General features: G+C 39.8%; 1 protein-coding gene across 8 annotated transcripts in view; it reads left to right on the plus strand.

Moving 5' to 3' along the window:
* The window catches only part of MACROD2 (mono-ADP ribosylhydrolase 2), an 866,413-nt gene that overhangs the window by 211,591 nt on the left and 641,955 nt on the right, over positions 1-12,867 (plus strand). The gene's annotated exons all lie outside the window — the stretch shown is intronic.

Here is a 12,867-nt window from a genome sequence, read left to right on the forward strand (position 1 = left end):
GTACTCAGATTGGCCATCGAGTTACCGACCAGTACACATGCCTTTCCAAGTCAGTCCAGTTTTGGTAGCAAATAGAGGGAAATGTGTGAGCACAGAGACCTGCCTAAAAATATTCTGATTTGACCAGGACATGGTTATTTCTACATCAGGAGAGAATTCTGAAACTCTTGTACTATTCTGTGCATTACCACTAATACGCGTAACTTCTGAGGAAAATGGAATAGTGCTGGCTTTTCAGGCTTGTAAATCGAGTTATTGATCCTGCAACTGATTATTCCCAAATAAAAAGGACTTTCCAACCAAATGCAATGGCCTGTTTCAGCAATGTGTCAGAGATCTGGAATTGAAGTCCGCATGAAGTATCATCTTGGTTTGAAGAGTTAAATGGCTTGGTACACTTCACAGAAATAGGTTAGAGGCTTCATGTCTCTTGCTTCATTTAATTCAGCTATACTCTGCTGATACTGAGGGAGAGAAAATGTCTTGCAAACCTAGGTTTGCCATTAGCTGGACAAATGTAATATCTTATATACATCTTGCGTATTATAGTAATGTTGGGTAAATCACTCATAGTACCAACAAATGACTTAGATCAAGGTTAATTTTGGTAAGGAATGACAAGAGCACTGGTAGACATAAAAACAGAGAGGGTAAGACTTTACAATGTATTTGGACAATTCTTAAAAGCAGAGCTTTTCTTCAATCTGTGTGTAGAGTCATTCCCACTGCATTTCTGAACAAAAGAGGAACATGACTAATGAGCTTACAGCAGGTCATTTTACGGTCCCAGTTTGTGTCATCGCATTAAGAAAAGAGTGATAGGTATTTAGAGGAAATTATTCAATGCATCACAGCATTCTGGAATCTGAGCAGTGATTCCCAACAGCCAATGTAGTCATGGCATGCAGGACATCAGTTTGCCAGTACTTCAGACATTGGGGAAAAAGCACTATTTGTTGGTCAGACTTAATAATCATCTTAGAGTCATCCTCTTTGCTTTTTTCCCTGTTTTTTAATAACTGCCTTTGAGCGTTTCAGTTGCTTTATTAGAAGAGAAAAAAATACATTAGGCAGCCCATAATGCTTTGGTCTTCTGACCTGAGTTGGGCAATGTCCAGACACAGAGGAGGACTTGAGCAAAGGTCAGCACCTGAGCAGTGGGAGCTGCACAGTCCGTGAGGGGAACAAGGCTCAGGCTTAACCAAGAATCCTGATATGAATGTTTACCAAGTGCCAGCCAGAGTCAGGAACAATCTGAGCTAAGCAATACTTCCCTTATCAGTTGCCTGATTTTGGCTTGTGTTTTTCAAAGGTGTAATTCCACTGTTTTGCCAGACATGGTGGTGTGTTCATAGCCTTGGAAACTTAAATAGCAGTTGTTAGAGAACAGTAACCTGCTGGCTTTGGAAGCAACAGTAACTAGACATAATTTTTGTTTGTCTGTTCTCTAAATTCACTCTGCTAATGCATGTGCCTGTCCCAGCAGCATCCCCTGACCTGTGTCCATGGAGACATCCTGCCTCAATGCCCAGGAGGGGCTGGGCCTCAAGAACCCTTCGTATTGTAGCATTTCTCTATTTTACCCTGACTGAACACATTCCTGTTTTCAGGACTGTTCCAGCTCCTTAAAAGAAAAGCAAGGAACTTATTTCGAAACCATTTGTTTGCAGAAGTCACAAGAGCAATGAAAACCAGTGTTTGCATTTAGATCTTTTAAATAAATGAAAATTAAGTGGAATTTTTTTTTTTTGCCTTCAAGTATTTTGTGCTGCATCATAGGATAAATCAGTATCCGAGATTTTAAGTGGCTTTATTGTTCGTTATGTCTTCGCTATTTTTCTATTATTTTTGGCATACTTTCCTCTGCTGATGCTTATGTTGACATTTATTCTGATTAGTTTAAATGAAGGTTTTAACCCTGGCTTTATCCTTTCAGATAGCATTGCTTATGAAAGAATAGGAATAGTAATTGTATCTAACTATGCAATGCATTTAGGTAGTTTCTATTTACTATCTGTAACAATACATTTCTTTTCCGAAGGAAATGGGCCATGCACTTTCTGTGAGAAATCTGTGTTCCTATGTTCAGTGGCTTGATGGAAAATTCCCTTTTCAGGTCGCATTTTTGCTATTCTGAGAAGTATAAAGTATTTGTTATACTGAGGGATATAAAGTCTTGAAGTGTTGGTGCTTCCGACATTGTGCAAAGACTGGGAAGATTATTCTCCTGCATGTGTGCATCCAGTGATGGAAGGTGCATGGATTCAGGGTGGGTTTTGTTTGTTTATTTGATTGTGCTTTTAAATGAAAAATAAATGGCACTGAGGTGTCCTGTTTCATTCTTTCTGGGTCCATTTTGGGGAGTGATTGGATTCCTGTGACTGTTGCTGATGTGGTGTGAGGTGAGAGCACTCAACACCCTGTAGATCTGATCACATTTGAACCTCTTCCTCAATGGTGCTGTCACTGATTTTAAGGGATTCTGTCTTTCCCTCATTTGTCTCTGCGTGTTGGGGGATTTCTACCTGCAAAACTTACATGAGAGTTGCCTATGGACATTTTCAGTGAAATGTAGATACAACCTAGCTTTACTTATTTCCTACTTTTTCATTAATTTAAGACCTTTTTTTGGTAGCTTTTGAATGAAATAGAAATAGAGTAGGGGATCCCTTTTACTATTGGGATTAAAGAACAAAGGGAAACATTTAATCCCAGGTAATAGTTTCCTTTCATTGGTTTTGTGAGATATGCTTCAGGAAAACATTTGTTCCCACATAACCTGTTTCACTGACCAGAGAATATCATATCACAGGCAGTTGGAGAGTTTGTATTTGTCAGGAGCACACTGTTCATTCCCTATGAACTAAAGGATTTTTGTGTTCTTGATGCCTGTCATTTGAAGAAGAGTTTGAAAAGAATAGTAAAGCTAATGTTGGTTTGCATTTTCTAAGTGAAAATACTCATTTTGATAAAAGCAAATCCTTCACATCCACAGCCTACATAAATGGTGTGTAAACTATCTGGATTAAATCACCAAATGCCCAGGATGATTTCTGCAGGCTTGCGTATCCAGAAACATTGGCATTCAGTTACTGGACAGGTCTTGTAAGCATTCCCACAGGGATAAAAACTAACATCCAAAGTATCCAAATCAAACATACCATTAGTTAGTTAGTTAGTTAATTGATATAAGGAACCTTTTGTCCTTTTAAATATATATTCCAGTTTGTGTGCTGCTAATGGTAAATCTGTTTTCTAACTAGCACTGGAGGTTTTTTCAGCTGAAGGTGAAAAAAAAAACTAGGCTTGGTTTGAGCAGTCATTAGTGTTGGACTTTTTTGTTTTGTGGACAGAGAAGAAGAAGACAGATGAATAGGGAAGCTGAAGAAGTTATGTTCTTAAGAGTAACGCACTAACTCCTTACTCTCTTTGGTTCTATCACTTTGTCTGCAACTGTGGGTTTTGACAGTCTAATATTGGCTTATTTTATGGCTGTGAGCTGAACAAAAGCCTCCCTTTTCTCACACAAATAAATCTGAGAGCTCCTAAGGAAAATAAAAATCTATGTACCAAAACCGTTTGTAACAACTTAACTTCTGACAGTGAAGGATATCTGTCTCCAGTGAAACACTGGTGGGCTGATTTGGTTTAGTTACTCATTGATTTGCAGACAAAAAAATAATAATGACAAATTATGTAAACTAGTCTGAAAACTCAAGTTTCTTACCCCTAGCATTTACTTTGCATTTTTCAACCCACTTTCCAACATTTCCCATTTCTATAGCAGTAATTGAACTTGAAAAGTAAGTGGTAATTGACGTTCCAAACCTGCTGGAGGGTGATTTAGGTTATCCAGGAAGCCAGGCTTTCCTCTGACACTAGAGAGATGGCATAGCATGTTTCAGATGATTAAAGCCAATCTACTGCTAAGCCTTGAATTGAACGTTGTGCATTTAAAAGTAGTGTGCACGCAAAATATTGCTTGAAAATGTGGAAAAATGTGGATGTTGTTTCATAACATTAAAAGAAACAAAACACACTCATGTAATTAGTACCCTAAGGAAAGGAATCAAAGCTATGTAAGATAATTAAAAAGGCTTGTGATAAGCACAACTTCTAAACTAGCTTGTTGTGGATGCACTGTTTTGATTTCTTGTGATGGCTACGTTCTTGGAATCTCGTTTGAGAGGTCAGAGTGAGTCCCAGGAGCTTATCAGGCTCAGACAAATAACAGCCTGTTATAAAACAGAAAATAATGCAGGGAGGAGAGAGGAGAAGGACAGAAAAGTACATTTGCAAAGGTCAAAGAGATTCTCACAAGTCCTGGTGGTCAGTTTTCTACTGATTTGTATATTTTCTGCTTTAAGAGTGTTTGTTTAATTGTGTTGTAGAAACAGTACCAAATTTAAAATAATCTATCCTAAAACTAATAAAGCCGATGATTAAGGGTGGTATATTCTTAACCTTATCTTTAATTTACGAAGATCATAAATCCATTTGAACAAGGGCAAGACCACTATCTAGAAAGCAGATGTGGGAGCCAAGAGCTTTGGCTCTTTTCCAGCTGGTTGTTCTGGGCTGTGTACCAGATCTATGTCCAGTGGTAAGAAATTATTTTCTGGGCTCCATTCACAGTGGAGTGACCACTTGATCAGAGCTGCAGAGGGGATCTTCCCCAGCCCGGGGAACTCACAGTGAACTGTGAGTCTCACACCTCTTGCTCTGTCCCGGCAGATTTGCTCTCTCCTTTTGGGGATCTGTGCACAAATGCTGCTTTTTTTATTCTTAAATTTTTATTTCTCTCATTGTCCTTTGTGAAATACACCGTACTGAAAGGGTGTTTGAAACACTTGTGTGACAAGACCTCATGAATGTCATTTTCAGTAAATGTTTTGAACAATACTGAAGCAATTTGGAAGTACCTTTTAGTACACAATTATTTCACAGTCTTGCTTTTTTCTCAAAAATGAAGCAAGATTTTATCATCTTACAGTCCGTATTTCTCTAAAGCAGGAGTTGTAGTCAGTGCTAAAAAGTACAAGGAAGTCACAGCTCTGAGTTAGAATGAAAATTCTTATGTTTTCTTTTTATTTTAACTTAATTCCTATCCAAGTTTGTTCTTGTACTTTTAAAATGCATCCTTCCTGTTATCAGTAGATGCTCCCTAATTAAAAGCTTCTAAAATGTAACATAAATTAAGTACAGAGGAAGGAGTCAAGAATAAACAAATGCTTATAACTAACTTGCCGTGAGTCTGGGGTGTAGCTGGTTTGCATGGTTGGTTGAATAAGCTTAAAAAACCATCCAAGCTGTAGATGCTGAGACAGAAAACTTGGAGAAAGCTGGATTACTACCTGAGACAAAAAGCCCAGTATGAGTCAGGAACTGGAAATCCAAACTGGATCATTACCCATGATTCTGTCTGAGCGATATCGGCATGAGTGAATCTAGATGTCAAAACATTCCTTGGGTTTTTTGGAAGTCAGAAATGGTAACTGCTTTTCTTTTTTGCGTTATCGAGATGATTTTTTGTGTAGTGAGTTATTGCTTCTGACCCAGCTCCTCTCCTGCTCTGCAGCACTGAAAGTCTGCTGAAGGACGGGTGAAACATAATAAAGTACATCTCAGCCACAGTAATTCTGAAGCCATTGACACAAATTATTGCTATTATTGCTGTGCTGGATAGTGCTGTGTCAGGCTGAAATTGCATTTGGGTGCCTTTTAAGTTTCTCCACTCTTCTCTGCAGTTGGGCAGAATATCAGCGCAAGACCCCAAGGGCCATGTTAATTACAGCATCGCTTTGCAAATTTACTTCCTTTTTTTTTTTTTTTTTTTTTTTTTTTTTTTAGTGTTAATGTCAGCAGAGTATTCTAATTTCCTCAATTCAGATAGCAGTGATTCTGCCAAAACTAGTTACCCTGGAATTTCTCGTGGCCAACTACATGATGATTTTGCATATTGATTTCTAGTGATTTTTTTAAACAAATACGTGAAATGGTTTAGCTTGTAGTCTCTTGTCAGACAGTGGAAAATATAAACTTCTTCTCCCCAGCCAATGTGGATGCCAAAGAGAATAACTAGTAATAAGAGAAGTACCTGGCTAGGATGTAAAAAAATTGTGCTAATTGCTTTTGATGGGAAAATGAGATTTTAATTTATTTAATGTCTTCTTCTGATACATTCAAGACACTTGCTATTAGTAATGAACAAGGAAAATCAAGAGCAGCTGTACATTCTGAGGAACTAGCTACCAGAAACTGAGCTGAGAGTACTAATATCTAGCTTTTCATGTTATTCAAATGGACAACATCCGCATTTCCCTCTATTTTAAGGGCTTTTCTCATTCCAGTATTTGAGAAGTCGGAGTGAGACAAGAACTTGACAAATTGTCATAACCACTTGAATAATACCTTTACTCTCAAACATGCCATGACATTAATTGTAGTAATATTTAGCATTGCTAAAGGAATTTTCATCATCGTGTTTTAAAAGACTGTGCACAAATAGATTGGAAATGTTAATTCCGGTGTGCAGATAAGAAAAACTAAGCAAAGTAATTTTGTATATTTTAATGGTGAGACGTTTGAGAAGCTGGCATTACATTCATCAGTTCTCTTATTTCCCATCTGTTCCCTGAGCAGCTGCATGTGCACGGATTTTTCTCCTTCCCCCAGTTGTGGGCAGAGAAGAGACCTGAGCACAGAAATTCCCTGCCACTGGCTCAGCTATTGGGTGTGTGTGGGGAGCTGGCAGGAAGGGCATGGGACCAGTTGGAGCAGAGATAACACAGGAGGAGAGGAGGGAGCAGGATGCTTTGCATGCTGCCTGGCCTGTATGATGTGGTTTTACAGAAGAAGAGTGTCACTGAGATGAAACAGGCTCAGAATAGAGAGTGACTGGCAGGAGCCTGTCAAACCAGTTGCATGCAAAGCTCTCAGACTTTGGAGATGTTCCTGGTCTCCCCATTCCCAGCATTTTGTGCTCCAGCCTATGTGATCTGCAGCTGTGTGTTCATCTGTCCTCTCTCAAGTGCTCTTTATAGTGCACTTTTATATGAACTTCATTGCTATTTCCCTTTACGCTTTTTCTCTCTTTGTTTCCTTCTTTTACTTTCATTTGGTTTGATCTTCTGATCATGCCCTTTCTTACATCATCTTTGCTGTTTGAATTTCCTAATCATTTCCTGGCAAAGCCTCTTCCAGCTGTAGGGAAGGAACATACACAGCTCATTCAATATTTACTGACCGTCATATTCCCCCTGCTTCCGAGTTGTATTAGCAAATCCTCATCTGTTTTGTCAGCCCCTGTGAGCAGGACTGGCTGCTAAACATTGGCCATTTAGAGAAGGGAGCTGTCATTTTTGAAGACACTTTATCCATGAGTCTGTATTTGCCTATTCATAATCCCCTGTCGCAGAAGCACTTGAAAAATTCCATTGTGTGCAGTGCTAAGCTGCTCCTCCAGAGGCTCAAAGCTCTGTCAGCTCTCCCTAACTGGAGGGCAAAGCAGCAGGTTAGACTTGCCCACATCAGATCACTTCACTTGTGGCCACTTATTTCCATGTCTTTAAAGTCAAATCAGTACAGGGTGTTGGAAAAATCTCAGCCGTGAAGTTTTAAATAGATAGTTGAAGCAGCTCAGGTTCCCGATGACAATCTTGGTCTCATGTCTTACATACTGAGTCTTAAAAAATGTGTGTGAGTTTGTGCATATACCTACAGACAGCCCTGACTTGGGCTTCTTTTTCTATTCATGACATAAACAGATTTTTTTTCTTCTTAAAATTACTTCTGGGTCATTTGAAGTTATTATATGAAAAATTAATAACAGAAATATATTCTGATTATAATATTTTACAGCGCATATAAAACATTTTAAAATAGGCATATTTAGGCATGTAATTTAATAATAAAACATGATTAATATTGGGTATCAGTAAAGAACCCAAGAGCAGAATTGCTTGACCTTGATTTTCTGACTGTATCGCTTGCATGGCCACATTATTCATTTGCTATGGTCAAAATGAAAAAAAGAATCTGGAATTGTTTTCATAGCCCAAGGAAAATATGTGAGCAGTAATAAGAAAGCTGGCCATGTCAAAATCTGGAACCATTCTTCAAATTTGCTTTGAAAATTAAGCTTTTAACACCAAGCAACTGGCTCTCTGAAATATCTTGTTTCAAGGAAAATACTGCAAGCAATAAATTGCAGTATCAAATGGCCACTGTAACTAAATCTTGTTCTTCCTTCAGTGGCCTCAGGACAATTGCTCTAAAGTCTCCTTTAAAGAAAAGGGCTATAATTACTACTGCAATTGTTTGCTTTGCCTCAGATGTAGAAAATGTGCTTCCTTCTCTTTTGTCCTTTTTATGGCTATTTTAGTTTCATCTTTCAGTGTTTAACTGTTTATGTCTAAATAGATTCTCTATAAGGTTTAAAGACTGCAAGTGACTAACGTGCAAATTGGCAGCTTTTCTGATAAGTTCAACATCAAAATTAATTAATATCCCAAAATAAAAATTTTGTGTTTGTTCTCAATGTACAGAAATAGTAATGTTTATGTAGCAAATGATCTACTGATTATACTTTTAATTAGATAAAAAAGGACACGCTAATTAAAAATATTAAAAATCCCTTGGAATTTGTTTTTGCTGGAAGTTTAAACTCAACATTTTGCAGGACAGAGGGTCTTGGCAGATCTAAACAAAGCTGTTTCTACACAGTTGCTGGTATTTTTAATCTACAATAGAGAAAAGGGTGTTTTATGGATGTTGAGAAAAGATCAACACTAACACCTAACAGATGGGTTGTATCAGGAGAGCATTTGCTAACAATACTTGATCTTAAAGACCTGCTGATACTTCATGGAAAAGATTTGAAAAACGATTCAGCACAGATTAAAGAAAAAGGCTTCTAATAACACAGATTTCACAACTGTAGAAGTTGTTTTAGTGGAATAATTAAACAGATCTCCTTCTCTGCATTAGTTGTTCCACATGTCAGTTTATTTGGTTGTGGGTTCTTTTGTGAGGCTGTAGGGTCTGGCCTCAGCATTACAAATTGGCTTCTGTACATTGCATTCTTAAAATGCATATACAGAAACGTTTGAGACAAATAATTAGATTTACATATTTAATTGAGTTTAAATAGCAAGCACACTGTGAAAAGATCATTTGTGCAGAAACTTTCTGGCTTTTCCAGCTCTCTAAGATGGCAAACCAGGCTTAAACAGTTTGTAACTGGAGAGGAATGGGAATTCAGAGGCTGAGAGATGGGAGTTAATTGTTTGTAAAATATTTATTTTGCTACAGTGCATGAAAGTAATGGATTTTGGGGGGCATTAAATGATTCATAATTCTCTATAAAGGAAAAACTTCTTGCCGTAGTATGAATTATTTTAAATATATATATTTGCCAAAAATATATTTGCTGTTAGCACAGAGTATCTCTAAGTGTCTGTGACTGCCAGCCCGGACAAATGGGAGCATCCAGTGCCTGGGTTGGATTCCTCTCTTTTGCCCTGGGAGCTGCAGGATGAGGCCAATGTCTAAACTGAGGGGTCTTACACTTGCATCTCTCATTACTAAACTTGAGTTGTACCTACTTGATGTGATGCCAAAGGGAAGAGGGTTCCAATCTTTGCAGCAGTGTTTGCAAGTGAATCTCTGCTGTGTAGGATTTGCATGGGAAGGTTTGGGTGGGGGGTTGGTGCTCCCAGGGTGGCTTCTGTGAAGCTTCCAGAAGCTTCTCCTGTGTCCAAGAATGGCTGGCTCCAAGATGGACCCGCTGCTGGCCAAGGCTGAGCTCAGCAGGAACGATGGCAGAGTGTCTGGGAGCATGTCTTTCATAACAGAAACAGGGTTCCTGTGCAAGAGCAGTCGCAGCTGCAGAGAGGAGTGAAGATATCTGAGAGCAGCAGCCCTGCAGACACCAAGGCTGGTGCAGAAGGAGGGCAAGGAGGTGCTCCAGGCACCAGGGCTGACTCCCCTGCAGCCCGTGGGGCAGCCCATGGGGAGGCAGCTGTGCCCTGCAGCCCCTGGACACCTGCACTGCAGCAGGGGGATGCTCAAAGGAGGCTGAGATCCCATAGGAAGTCTGTGCTGGAGCAGGCTCCTGACAGCACCTCTGCACCCTCAGAGAGAGGAGCCCAGGCTGGAGCAGGTTTGCTGGCAGGACTTGTGATCCCATGGGGGACTTGTGCTGGAGGAGCCTGTTCCTGAGGGACTGCACCCCATGGGATGGAGCCACATTACAAAATGTACTGAAGAACTGTCTCCCCTGGCAGAACTGTGTCCACACTGGAGCAGGAAAAGAGGGGAAAAGAATCTCTCCCTGGGGAGGAAGGAGCAGCAGAAATTATGTCTGTGAGATGAACTGACCACAGGCCACGCCTTTAGCCACATCCCCAGTCTCCCTGTGCTCTTCTAGAGGAGACAGAGACATCAGGAATGGACTTGAGCCCAGGAAGAAGGAAGGGCTAGAGGGGAAGGTGTTTTAAGGGTTAAGATTATTTTCTCTCATTGCTCTTCTCTGATTTGATTGGTAAGAAATCCAATTTCCCCAAGCTGAGTTTGTTTTGCCCAATATGGTAATTGGTGAGTGATCTCTCCTGCCCTTATCTCAATCCATAAGCCTTTCATTATATTTTCTCTCTCCAGTCAAGCTGAGGGAGGGGAAGTGATAGCACAGATTTGGTAGGCACCTGGCATCCAGCTGGGGTCAACCCACCACAGTTGGATACTTCAGAGGTGGATTGACCCTGTGCATGCAACCACCTTCTTATTGCTTGTAAATTTGTCCCCTTATTTGTGCAAACTGAAATATTCATCACTGGATGTTTGCCAAGTTTATTCACTTTTCGTATTTTTCAGGTAAAAATGGCTCTCCATTTCCCAAGAATAAGACTGGTATTGTTTTTTTTCCTGAAATAGCTGTAACACTTCTGAGTTTCAGAGTTTGGATTTGATATTTGCCTGCAGGACAAGCATCTGCCCCTGCCTGATAGTATTTTATTGCTTAGACAAGTTTTAACCAATCGTTGAGTTTTCAGACTTCTTAATATTTTAACAAACATACTCAGTAAAGAGTTGCATTCATGTGGAATGTGGTCTGGTGCAGAGATGAAAGAGACTTTTTAGGCAAATATGTTTCCATGCAGTTCCCAAATGCAAATAATAGTGCTATTTCATTAGTATGAAAATAAGCTGAGGAACATTATTAAGCATGCAGATAATTCCATGTCAAATGTCATGACTCCTGCCAGGATATTTTTATAAATTGGTTTTCATGGCTGATTTTGAGCAGCACCTGAGCAAAAAGTAAACAAAAAGTGGCCTCATGCTCAACAGCAAAAATCAAATTTTTTAGTATTTGGAACATCCATTCCTCCTTCTGATTCAGGCAGATGTTATTTGGGAAAAAGCAGCCACCCATGTAGTACAATACAATGGACCAAATCAAGTCTATACACATTAAGTTCCAACTAGCATTTGCTAAGTCTCAAGTGGTTCTCCATACAGTAATTATCTTAAGTCATATTTTTGCTGTAAAAGAAACATTCTCAGTGTAGCCAGTGCTATTGCTATCAACCTGTGTGCTGAGGAGAGCTGTATCTGAAATTGTGCAGAGTAATTTGTTGTTATTACACACCTTTAGCTGCTTTGCCCCTGTTTGTAATCTCAGTTATTTTTTTCCCTAAACCACTGTATATGTAAGTGTTGACCCTTATAAAACATGTCTGTGAACATCCTGTTGCCCTCTAAGTGCTTCAAGTCAAGTGTTTGCAAATGTTTTGGGAGCGTGGCCCATGTTTTTGCTGTACTTCAGGTTGCAGAGTCTGTGCCTTCCAGTTCTGACTTGATATCCTGCCTTTCTGCTTTATCAATACTTCAGCTGTTGCTCAGAAGGAAAATAAATATTTCAGGAGTATTTTGTTCCTCCTAATGCAGTTCAGCAGTTGCAGAGGACCCATTGCTATCAGATAATAGCAAGCTTATCTAGAAACTTCTTAGCTCAGCACTGGTGAAGCACAGATGACACTATGAGTATCGGTGCCATAACTGATATTTTTCCCACAGATACTATAAATTCCGGGTAATGAGCAAAGAGTTCATTTCCTAATTTGTTCAAATGAGTTATATGCATCAATGCTTAACAGGAACTTTTTTCATCATTGCAAAAATCTGGCTCTGGGAAAGAAATACACTCCTCATTCCCAGAGGTGAGCTGTTTGAATGGCAGACTCGAAGCCAAATGTTGCCTCACTGTTAAAAAAGCTTTGTTAAATCGAGCTGAATTCTGCCTCTCGTGTAAGCCTAGAAAAAATATTGCTGCCTTTGAATTGGGTAAATCAGAACTTCTGGTAACAGAGCCCACAGCAGCATGAAAATGTCCTGTGCTTTTAGAAGAGAAACTGTAACCAGAAAACTCTGTTAACAGGCCCTTGTTACAGCTTCAGGGTATAGATGTAGGCTGGGATGGGGAAAAAGAAATTTCCTCCAGGCAGAAATGACAATTATGTTTTGAAAACACTTGAAGAGAGCGAGAAATATGGTCACATTTTTCCCTGGCACTTGCTTAGGTGAGCTCAGTTCTAAAGCTTGTTGCACACAAACTAATCCTAGATCTAACCTGGGCTGCACCAAAGCCCTGTGGGCAGCAGGTGAGGGGGGATTCTGCCCCTCTCTGGTGTGACCCCACCTGCAGTGCTGTGTCCAGACCTGGGTCCCAGCACAGGAAGGACATGGAGCTGTAGGAGTGAGGCCAGAGGAAGCCCCCAAGATGATTAGAGGGATGGAGCAGTTCTCCTTGAGGAAAGGCTGAGAGAGTTGGGGTTGTTCAGCCTGGAGAACAGAAGTCTCAGGGGT

This window comes from Zosterops lateralis, assembly GCF_965231275.1.
Source record: "Zosterops lateralis genome assembly, chromosome: 3".
NCBI classification, from domain to species: domain Eukaryota; kingdom Metazoa; phylum Chordata; class Aves; order Passeriformes; family Zosteropidae; genus Zosterops; species Zosterops lateralis.